At 41.0% G+C, this 11141-nt stretch overlaps 1 protein-coding gene across 3 annotated transcripts in view; it reads left to right on the top strand.

Moving 5' to 3' along the window:
* cntfr (ciliary neurotrophic factor receptor) overlaps positions 1–11141 on the top strand; it is a 233737-nt gene that overhangs the window by 183833 nt on the left and 38763 nt on the right. The gene's annotated exons all lie outside the window — the stretch shown is intronic.

Below are 11141 nucleotides of genomic sequence, written 5' to 3'. Positions count from 1 at the left end.
ACATTGAATTTACCATATACACAATGAAAACTTGCATACACACTAGGGGAAACTTGTGCATGTGCCCCCCCCCCCCAAAAAAAAAAAAAACAACATTCAGAAACTTGTTTAATTACTTTTTCATTGCAATTTGCTTGGAAACTGTCAGAATTTTTAAATGGATCATATCATTATTATATGTTGCCACAAGGTTTTGATAAATGACAATGTTTTCTGGATCCAATCAAGGCATGACAGCTGAGATACTTGTCAATTCAGGTCAGGCTTTCCCCACAGAGCCAGCATGCCAAATCTAAAATCTAAAAAAATCTGAATTTCTTACCCAGCCCTAATTTTTCCTCATAACACACTGACGTCTTAATGCCACACCTACACACTCATTAGCTAAGTAACCGACACGCACCTTATCTAAACAGCCCTGGTAATGGCCACTTCTTGTGAATACTACTGAGATGACAGATCCATTCTCAGCTGATGTTGCCAAGAGCTGAGATGTTCCAGCTTGGCTGGAGCCGGGCTTGATCGGCTAGTGCACAGCTGGTGTGTGGAGGACCTGATTGAAACCATGAGGCTTAAAGTCTCTGTGCAAACATTCCATTAGAATAGCATTACAGCATTACCAAGAATCAGTTATAGTAGCCCCGAGGTGTAGAGAACTGCATGAAATGCTGTTTCTCTTTTTGTTGCTTGGTTTTGTTGCTTGTGTACCGCGAGTGTGCTCCACTCTGCTCTTTTGCTCTCAGGCTGTCACAGTGTGTGTGCAGCTGCCTGTTTGCCCTTTCCCTATCAGTCTGTGTATCTAAAGGTTTCAGACTGTGCAGAACGAGCCTTTGTGCCTCCACAGTAATGTGACACCTTTCATAACTCCATAAAGAGAACACGGTGCATGTAAAAAGACAGCACGGAGTGCTCCAGCACAAAGCAGCTGGCTGAATTCACAATGATGGCCTGAAGCTTTACAGTCCAGACACTTCTGATTTCTCTCTGCCTGCCTGTCTTCCTGTCTATTTGTCTGTCTGTCGCATCCGTCCTGTATAGCTTTGCATCTGACAGCTAAATTTAAGGGAGTCAGCTGTTTTGATTCAAACATTGGGGATTCGGGTGGTACCTGCCTGTCTCATCTCTCTCTCTCTCTCTCTCTCTCTCTCTGTCTATCTCTCTCCTTCGCTCTCTGAGTGATAGCAGTTAGCTGTTTGTGCGTTTGGCAGACTGACACCTCTGATTGGTCAATCCCAGCCTGTCACTCATGTCACCATCACCGACAGTGCAGCTGAGAAGCAATTGTCACGGCTGTGACAGAGCCTCAGGCTTATTATTGCCGTGGTGACATCGAGCTTTACCTCTTAGTGAGACTAGAGACATCTCAACTGAACAGCTTTAACACACTCAAATTTCAATTTTGCACGGTAAAATGCTACCTACCGCTTCATCGCACTGACAGGATTTGAGTGATGGAATGGCAATTTCTAGTTTCATTATAGTGTGGGCATTACATCGACCTCAATAGCTTTCACCCTTATTTCTTCTCTTCACCCTCACCTTTCTTCAAGTGTCTTGTCCGACATCAACGTGATGCACCCGTACTTTACCCTTCACTGTGTTTCAGGAAAAAGTAGAGGTGTGGCTGAAGTTGTTATGCAGGTGGTGTAGAGGCAGAAAAGAGACTTTGTATCTCTTTTTTTTTAAGTACAATGAAGGGCTATGTAGGAAGTGTTAAGGATTTGACCCATGCCTGACACAAAAAGTGATTGGCAAGATGATCAGACGTGTGTGAAGGGGAGAGCAGAGGGAAATAATTGCACTCTATCTCCTCCTTGGAAAGTGAAAGATGATGACTATTGATACTTTAGTTTTGAGTGTTACCCTGTATTATTTACAGTGTGACATGGTGGTAGACTCAATCGCCTGTCAGCCAAAGTGTCTGACCTGCCCTCTGACAAAGTCAATTGATCCTTAACCAGGCCGTGCTCTGAGGGAGACCGTTCGATTTCTAACATAAAGAGATGCCTTTCTCCTCTGCATCAGCAAAAAAAAAAACAAAAACACAAATCTAAAACTTTTCAGATGATTTTTGTTGCGCTGCTTTTGTTCATCCATGCGATGGCTTACACCAAACCTTTGTTGTGGCGCTAACGCAGCGACTGAAAGCGAGTGCGGATCAACGTCCAGGCATGTGAGGCCACGGCTCCGAAAAGTTAAATTCCCAGTTTCACTAAGAAGATTACTTTTAAATGAACAAATCACTCATGAGTGGCACTGTGCTGTTCTTCAACTTTTCTGGCAATCTTCACTGTGCTGTCAAGATAAATAATAATGAAATATAGTCGGTCTGAAGTAGCATGAAAGGAATGCCAGGCCTCTCATAAGCTTCTGGATTCAATGCTACTAGTTTGTGCAGAGGTCTGAGGCAAGTTAAACACACTCTGAGGACAGAGTCACGTATAAATATGGATAAAGAAATAAGAATAAGTTTATTTGTCTGAAAGGCCACATCCATAAGACTTCTGAGGGAGTTTTGTTTTCTCTCATTCTATACTGTGACCATCTCAACCTGACAGCTATTACCATGTATATTGACTGAAAGAGAAAGTAGAAAGTTGTTGAAAAGAGTCAAAAGGAAAGACTGGGCAGTGAAAGAATTTGCTCTCCTGCTAAGAGGTAATAGTTGTCTCCTAATAAAAACAAAAACAAATTCAAATCCAATGCTGCAGTTTAGGCCTTTTCTTTTTTTTTTTCTTTTGCTGAAAATATTAAACAAGGAACATTATGTGATCATTATTCACTGTGGAGTTTTTGAGATTTTCCATTGCACCGCTGCGCTTTATACACACAAATTCCAAAGTATTGAGTGAATTGATGAGTCTACCTACTGTGTCTCATAACATCGGCAGCCTTTACCATCAGAGGTTTCAGCAGCTGAAAAGCCAAAACAGTTCAGCACAAAGTGCTTGAGGTGAGATTGTGTTTGTACCGCGTTGAAGCTGCCTGAGAATCTTGTTTTATTTCCTGTGAAACATAAGTCGCTATTGCCGAGCTTTGAGCAAGATTTCTGATGCCAGGTGGCTAAGTGAATGTGTGTGTGTGTGTGTGTGTGTGTGTGTGTGTGAGAGAGAGTGAGACTGAGAGAGAGAGAGTGAGAGACAAGCCAGAGCAGGGAGAGAGTGTCTAAGTGTCCAGGTATAATAGTCGTCTTCCTGTGTCTGACCTGCAGAGCTGCGGAGGTCAATAAAAACCTCACAGCATCTCCTTCCCTCCGTGCCTCGCTTTACAGTTTATTACAGCTTGGATCTTATTATTCTTTTCTGCAGGTTTTGCTCCGGGAACACGGTGACATTGTTTTTCATTTTTGTTTCTCTCTTCACCTTTTGCTCTCCTTCTCTCTTCCTTTCTCTTCCCTCCCTCCTCCTCCTCTTCCTCCTCCCTCCCACCCTCTCTCACTTATCAACTCCTGATGCTCTCATAAGGTATTCATGCTCCTTTCATTCATTCATCTCTCACACACGGCTGTTTCCAATTGGCCCAAAGACATTCCTCGAATGCCAGGGCATCATTGTTTTCTGCAATGTGTGTGTGTGTGCGCGCGTGCGTTTGTGTGTGTATATATATATATATATATATATATATATGTATGTATGTGTATATGTATGTGTATATGTATGTGTATATATATATATATATATGTGTATGTGCCTGTGTGCGTGTGCGTGTGTGAACCCTCCCGCTCAAATTCATTCCCTCATGTTTAGAGGTGGTTCTGGACCAGCTCTCTTTCTCGAGAGGGGGAGTGGATGGGAGGATGAGGAGAAAGACATATAATAAAAAATAAATAAATAAATAAAAGTAGAAAGGAAGCAAAGGAAAGAAATAAGTGCTTGGTGTGCACATGCATGCTTTGCGATTCTCATGCATTGAGTCAGTAAGTTAATCTCAGCGACTGTATAAACTAGACTGGGGGTTCTGTATAATCAAATAGAACTGCAATAAAGGGCACACCCACTCACAAACACACACACACACACACACACACACACACACACGTGCTTGCGCTCTCTTTTTACATACTCTGTTTTTTATTACTGTGTGTTACTGAACTTTATTTTAAATTTAAATATCCAGAGGTTTTCAAAGCTATCAAATATACCCTGCTTAATTTTAAGCAAATGTGTATGGACAAGCGAAGCTAAGCTGCTTAAAAGGAAAGAAAAGAAAACTGCTAATGGGTTAAAGGCACAATATACTTGTAACAACTTAGCACACACATACTTTCAAAGAGGCATTCAAGTGCACATAATTTACGGGCAAATGTATGCACTTGCAATTCAACCATATACATAAAAGTTGCATATTCACTTTAAGACTCACACACACACACACACACACACTCTCTAAATGCATACAGCCACATACACACTAAACATGTGCATACATCGGGATAGCTTCAGAGCGCCGGATAAAAATATTACACCACAATTACATTACTGTTAGCCACGACAGCTGGTCTGGACAAAAAGGCACCACAGCGTCTCTGTCTCTGTCTCTCCATGACTTTGTCCTACAGTTTTATTTACATACCTCCTTCCCCCATGACACATGACTAAGCTAATCTAAAATGCAGTGAGCCCAGCGTTGGCAGGCCGAATCAAGCAAGAGACCAAAACCATCTGCCTAAACGAGTTATGCCATCCATAGCAGCACAGGCTCGAGCCTCTCTCAGCAGAGGATCTGGTTCTTCCCCAGTAGGATTTCTAATATGGAAAACGTGATTTTAACAGTGAATGACTGCGTAATATATAAATGGACAAACAGATGCATAGATAGATGGATGGATGGATTTGTTAGCTGTTGTAAGACCCTTGGGTTGTTATTCTGACACTTCACTGTGCTCAGCAAAGACTGTGGTTTGTCAAACTGATTCCATGAAAGTAAAAACTACATCAGCTATGATATGAATAGGGATTCTGATCCAGGAAGGCTGGTCATTTTGTCTTTTCAACCAGTTTGAAATCGACTTTTGTTTTGTGACCTCGTGCATTATGATGCTGGAAGTAGCCAGTGAAATATGGTAAATAGTGGCCATAAAAGGGAAGCACATGATCAGCAACAATACTTGGATAGGCTATGCCAAAAAAACCTTCCCCACCACCACCACCAACAGCCCGGATGCAAGGCAGGTTGGGTCCATGGATTCATGCTGTTGATGCCAAATTCTGACTCTACCATCTGCTGCCTCAGCGGAAATCCAGATTCATCAGACCAGGCTACGTTTTTCCGGTCTTCAACTGTCCAGTTTTGGTTTGGTTGGATTTCTGTTATTGGCTGAGAGGAGAGGAAGCCCACTGCTGTTGTAGCACATTGCCTCAAGAGTCGACATGTTGTGCTTTTCTGAGATGCTTTTCTGCTAACCACAGTTGTAGAGAGTGGTTATCCGAGTTACTGCAGCCTTTCTGAACCATTCTCCTCTGACCCTTTTTCGTCAACAAAGTACTGCCACTCGCTGGATGGGTTTGAGTAAACTCTAGAGACTGTTGCGTGTGAAAATCAGAAACACTGTCTGGCACCAACAATCATGCCACGGTCAAAGTCACTGAGATCACATTCAGATGTTTGACGTGAACATCAGCTGAAGCCCCTCACATGTATCTGCATGATTTTATGTATTGCACCGCTGCCATATGATTGGACGATTGGATCATTTTATGAATGAGCAGGTGTGCTTGATGAATGTATATAAACATATACCATGTATATGCTTTTATTTTTGATAAATAAAAGTATATCAGCACGATGTATATCAGCACCCGAGGGTGTAATAAAAAAAGTGAATGAATGGCGACATCGCAGCAAGAGAAGGGAAGCATTCATCTTTGTTGTCATAGCGAGAGAATGTAAAAACACAAACACAGTGTCATTGCCATTCTTTCTCTCTCCCTCTCTCTCTCTCTGTCTCATACTCCCCTAAGCCATTCTCTCTCTTCTTCTCTTTCACTATTCTAAACCTGTCACACAAAAATTCTGGGTCTTATGTGCGTGCACACACACACGCACACACACACACATGCATACACACAGGCACACACACAGAAATGTGATGAGGGACAATGACATCCAGTGGCCTGGTTGCTAGGCTGCAGACGCTGTAGTAATTGCTATTTGGTTGTGTTAGTAGCCTTCCTGTCGCTTTGTGTGTGTGCGTGTGTGTGCGTGCGTGCGTGCATGTGTGTGTGTTTGTGAGCACCCTCCTGTGACAAAGATCCTCTTTTGCGAGACCCAGAATTTTTGTGTGACAGGTTTAGAATAGTGGGAGAGAAGAAGCGAGCGTTCGGCTCAGGGGGAGCATGAGAGAGAGAGAGAGAGAGAGAGAAGAGCTACAGCTCGTCGCTGGCTGCTCTTATCAGTTTATTTAGAACAAAGTGACCCAGGACTAACTGCATCATGACTTTGATCATGTAATCTAATTTAATTTAAAATTGAGGTCCTATATTGTTCCACTGCTCTAGTAGTTTTTTCATTTTGTTGTTTTGCTACAGTAGATTATCTCTCAGTATATCAAATATATGTCACTGTACTAAATACTCTCCTGATATAACACTGTGGGTTATGGAGGTGTGTGTGTGTGTGTGTGTGTGTACGTGCGTGCGTGCGTGCGTGTGTGTATGTTAAAAACCCTCTAAAACTACACATCACTGTGATTCTCCAGAGGCTACGTCCACACTAATACGTTTTCATTTTAATATGGCGTTTTAAAATGAAAACCATCTCCGTCCACACTAACACACCTGAACACATATACATGCATGACCATTTGCGTACACTGAGCCGGTGTAAACAGGAATCCGACTGTCTACTCTGCAGTTGATTAGTTCCACAAAAAACTTCGAATGAGGAACAGCAAAGACAGCTGCAGTGTTAAAATGCAGAATTTAACTCACACAACAGCTGCTATAGCAAAGACAACGAGGTCGTTACTCATGTTTCATTCACTACTGTAGTCGCGGCTGATAAAACCCGGTCATGGAGCGACCATTGGTGTCTATGTCATTGTTTCCAAAGGTCTCCATTTTTGCCCGTCCAGACTACGAGGTTTCAAACTTAGACACGTCCAGCAGCGTTTCCAAGTCTCTGTTTTAGGTGCTCGAAAACTCTGGAGTAATGTGGATGTGTAAGCATTGCGAAAGTGATGCATTTTAAAACCAAAACATAATAGTGTGGATGAAGCCTCAGTGCCCTTCTGAGGGGCGTGACTTAAATCCTTAAAATACTTAATCAATACTTAATCTGTCTTGAAATTATACTCCATTCGCATTATCCCGTTTCATTGCAAGATGCTCTCAACTGCCATTTAACTGTGACATAAAGTAGTGAAAGAGCAGTGTACTCAGTTACATATTGAACCTAAAGAAGTTGAATCTTTAAATCTGTGATAAGGAACTTGAAACCAGAGATACTTTTTTTTATGCCCATGGCTGTAAACGATCTGCGCCACACACCAAGGCCAGGATGACTTTCAAATTAAAAGTTGGTAGAATCTTTGATATTATACAATAAGATATATATCTACACAGAAGAGACTCAGAAAAGAACATTTGAATGTATGTGTTGTCGCCACAAAAAAGATAACTCTCTTTTCTTCTTGTTTTTATCTTTTTTGTTTTTCTTCATTACTCTTATTTTAATTTATGAGCCACAGTCTACAGTAAGTTGAGTGTATGACCCATTATCATTTAAAAGCAACCTTACTAGCCACACATGCATGTGCACATGCAGGTGTGTGTTTCATGAGGCTAACAAAGGCCATCCTCAAAATCCCATTCAGCATTTAGCAATTCAAACCAGATGATGAAAGCGCACTAATTCAAATAACATTTATTCATGAGTGGTGTCCTGTCTGCCACAGACTCAGGTGAGATCTCATGGGGTGGTTCACAAGAAAAGAACATGTACAATGTCATTTTCATTTGAATTATTGTTTTACTTGCTTTAGTATTCATACTGTCTTTGTTCTCTGTTTTTTTTAATACAGGTGCATTATCTCTTATCCTTTTTTCTCTTTTCTGTTTCAACATCTATTTTCATTAGATGCATAGAAAGCTTTTGATGTTTTATTATTAGTGAAGCAACTGAGCTGCAGCTTTATGTGCATGCGTACGCATTGTGTGTCTGAAATTTTTTAAGGCCAATCTAGTAAAAATCTGATGAAAGAGTTACGTCCATTCTCATCTCCTCTCTATTGTCCACGTGCCTCCCCTCACTCTTCTCTTTTACTCTTCTTGTAATTATCCTTTCTTCCTCTTTCGTGTCCTTAGATCCATCCTTCTGTCTTTTTGTTTTCCATTATTCTAACACTGACTAACCTTAGCCTTTGTAGAAATGGTTATTATGTTGTGTTTTGCTATTAGGCTCATCAAGTTTAAACCAGGCACTAGCCATTAAGGCTGACTGTTGAAAACAGAAGAAGAAAAGTTTATGACCTAATTGTCTTTCTGTACAGTCCAAGGTTCAAGTTGACCAAACAAACAATGTATTAGAATCAGTCTAGTCTTGCTTCTTTCTGCTATGCTTAAAAGAACACACAAACTGCGATGAGCAGCTGGCCTTGAGGTGACAACATCTGTCTCCTTGTTCACACAATCCCTCGAGCTGTGGGGTCATGCAGGAGTAGGAGTATTCAATGGTTCAGACCACACTCTCCCTCCTTACAACCCCCTGGAGGAGCCCTACAGTATGAACTGCCCTTCTAGGCGTCGCAGCTGTGGTTTGACTGACACGCTTCACGCCCGGCAAAATTAACTCAAGTAAAGGCGTAAACACTCCAGAGTTCAAATAAGCCACTTCAAACAAGGCCGGCGTGAGGTCACATGTACACTCATCCTCTTCACGGCCGTACTCCTTCATAGATCAGTTTTGTTTTTTGTCTTTTAACCTTAGTTTTCGTCTTTGAATTCCTCCAAGTTCTTAATAAACTGGTTTGATAGATTATGGCTAATTTTACAAAGCCTACAGGAATACCTGCAGCTCTGATTGTGTGTGTGTGTGTGTGTGCATGTGTGCGTGTGCTTACATGTGTGAGTGTGTGTTCGTCCCGACTGTGAATGCGTGTGTGAATATCTTTGTGTTTCGACATTGTCTGTTCGTGACTTTAACTGAAGCTCTCAGATGAGGAGCCAATTGATTGAGATGGCCCCAATTAGTCCTTGTGATTAATTGAGTGTGATTGGATGTCGTCCCCGGCACCTCATTGTTGACTGTATTGACAGGCTAATTAGTTGCCGTGGTGACCGCTTAAACGCAGCTGTGTGTGACAGTGAAATGACCCCACAGCAGCCAATCAAGCTCACGTCTTGCTTGTGGGCGTGTGTGTGTGTGTGTGTGTGTGTTGGGTGGCCAAATGATCGCACCTCGAGGGAGCTGCTTGCAAATGATGTTGCAAAGATGTTGTGATATGACAACTACAAATTATGTAATAATTAAACAGAATGCATCTACAGAATGTGTGAATTAATCTTCACAGAGCCTTCATAAATACAAAAGACAGGAAATTCAAATTAATGTCAGGACTATTGATCCAAGTGGGAGGTTTCAGCACCCCGAGGGTGAGCCAACGGAGACAGCGAGAGAAAAGAAGGGACCACACCACACTTACTAAGTGCTGAAACTAAAAAAAAAAAAAAAAAGAGAGAATAATGTTTCTGCACGCACAAATCATTTCAATAATTATCAGTGATGAATGAAATGCTTGAGATTTAGTTTTTCTTTTTTTCTTTCTGGAGCTACAGAGAGAAAACACTTAAGCGGTACATCTGCTCTCCGTCTTTCCACTTGTGTCTTTTTCCTTCATTGTTAATTTTTTCTCATATTTTGAAACACTTTGCCTCCTTGTTTCTTTTTGCCACAGAAAATAAATTTGATATTGATTAGATATCAGGACATGGTCAACAGCATAACAAGCGTTCTATTGTAACAACACTTCTGTTGCTTTATGCACCATTAATGATTAAGCCTTTAGCTCAATTATAATCTAAACCAAATGATGATGGAAACAAATTTAATTACTAATTGATTGATTGATTGATTGATTGAAAAATGCTTATATACATTATTAAAATTGCTCTGTAAACCATTTTTAAACACATCTATCTTATCATTTTAATTATTTTATTTCTTTGAATAAATAGATTTTTAGTAAGAAAGAGATAATGCAGTCCAGGTAGATGCTCTAAATGCAGGAAAATACAATGCGTATGGTTCTTTTCCCTTATCAGTTAATTCAGCAATTTTATGACAATAACCTACTTTACACAATGTAATTACTCACTTTGTGACCACTTTTCAAAGTGGAGTTATCCCAACATAAGTTATTCCACCTCCATCCAGATAAACTTTCAGGCCATTATTGAACATTGACATTCAGAGTACCATTTCAAACACAGGCTTATCACCCAAATTCAACAATGTCCCAACCTGGAAATTTCCACTGACCTGTTGAGATTCACACTTAACTTTATCAAACCGCTGCAAAAAAACCTACAAAGGTTATTTAAGACCCCTCTTTGTAACATTGTTCTGTGTAATTAATACAATTTTTCTTTGGACACACCCTGGAAGCCGTGTGCTGTAACAACACTCTGAGCTATCGTTTTCCCCACACGGGAGACGAATCCTGCCCGACAGAGCAGCTCATGCTGCTTTTCCCATGTCCGCCACAATGAAAAGGGTTAGTGGCTCTTAAAGACAGGTTGACCCATCCCGCCCCAGTCAATGCTGGTGTACATTACCGACTGTGAATGAAGAATTAAATTGTCTGGATGTAGCTGTTATCGGTGGACTTCAGGAGGATATGCTGTACTACTGATTGGCTGATATCCAGTATTTAATAATGAAAGCCCATTGCCAGCTCCATATATTCTTAGAGCAATATACTGCAGCAGTCCTCTCCAATGAAGCACCATGTGTGAAATGAAAAAGATGCAATTTAGATCAAAAAAATAAAAAAATAAAAGAATGGAAAGACTTAAAGAGGAAAGGAGAGTAAATGGGGGAACACAGAAGGAATTTCGTTTTGTGATGGCACATCTGTACACTTACTGTATATTACATGGAGCAGAGATAGCAAGGGTAAAAGGGTAAAAAGCTGCGGGGAGAGA

Source organism: Seriola lalandi, unplaced genomic scaffold, assembly GCF_002814215.2.
Source record: "Seriola lalandi dorsalis isolate HSWRI2012SDOR001 ecotype SW California unplaced genomic scaffold, Sedor1 jcf7180002054332, whole genome shotgun sequence".
NCBI lineage: Eukaryota > Metazoa > Chordata > Actinopteri > Carangiformes > Carangidae > Seriola > Seriola lalandi.
Note: the sequence above shows the minus strand (reverse complement) of the source record. Positions and strands in the feature narration are given on the sequence as shown.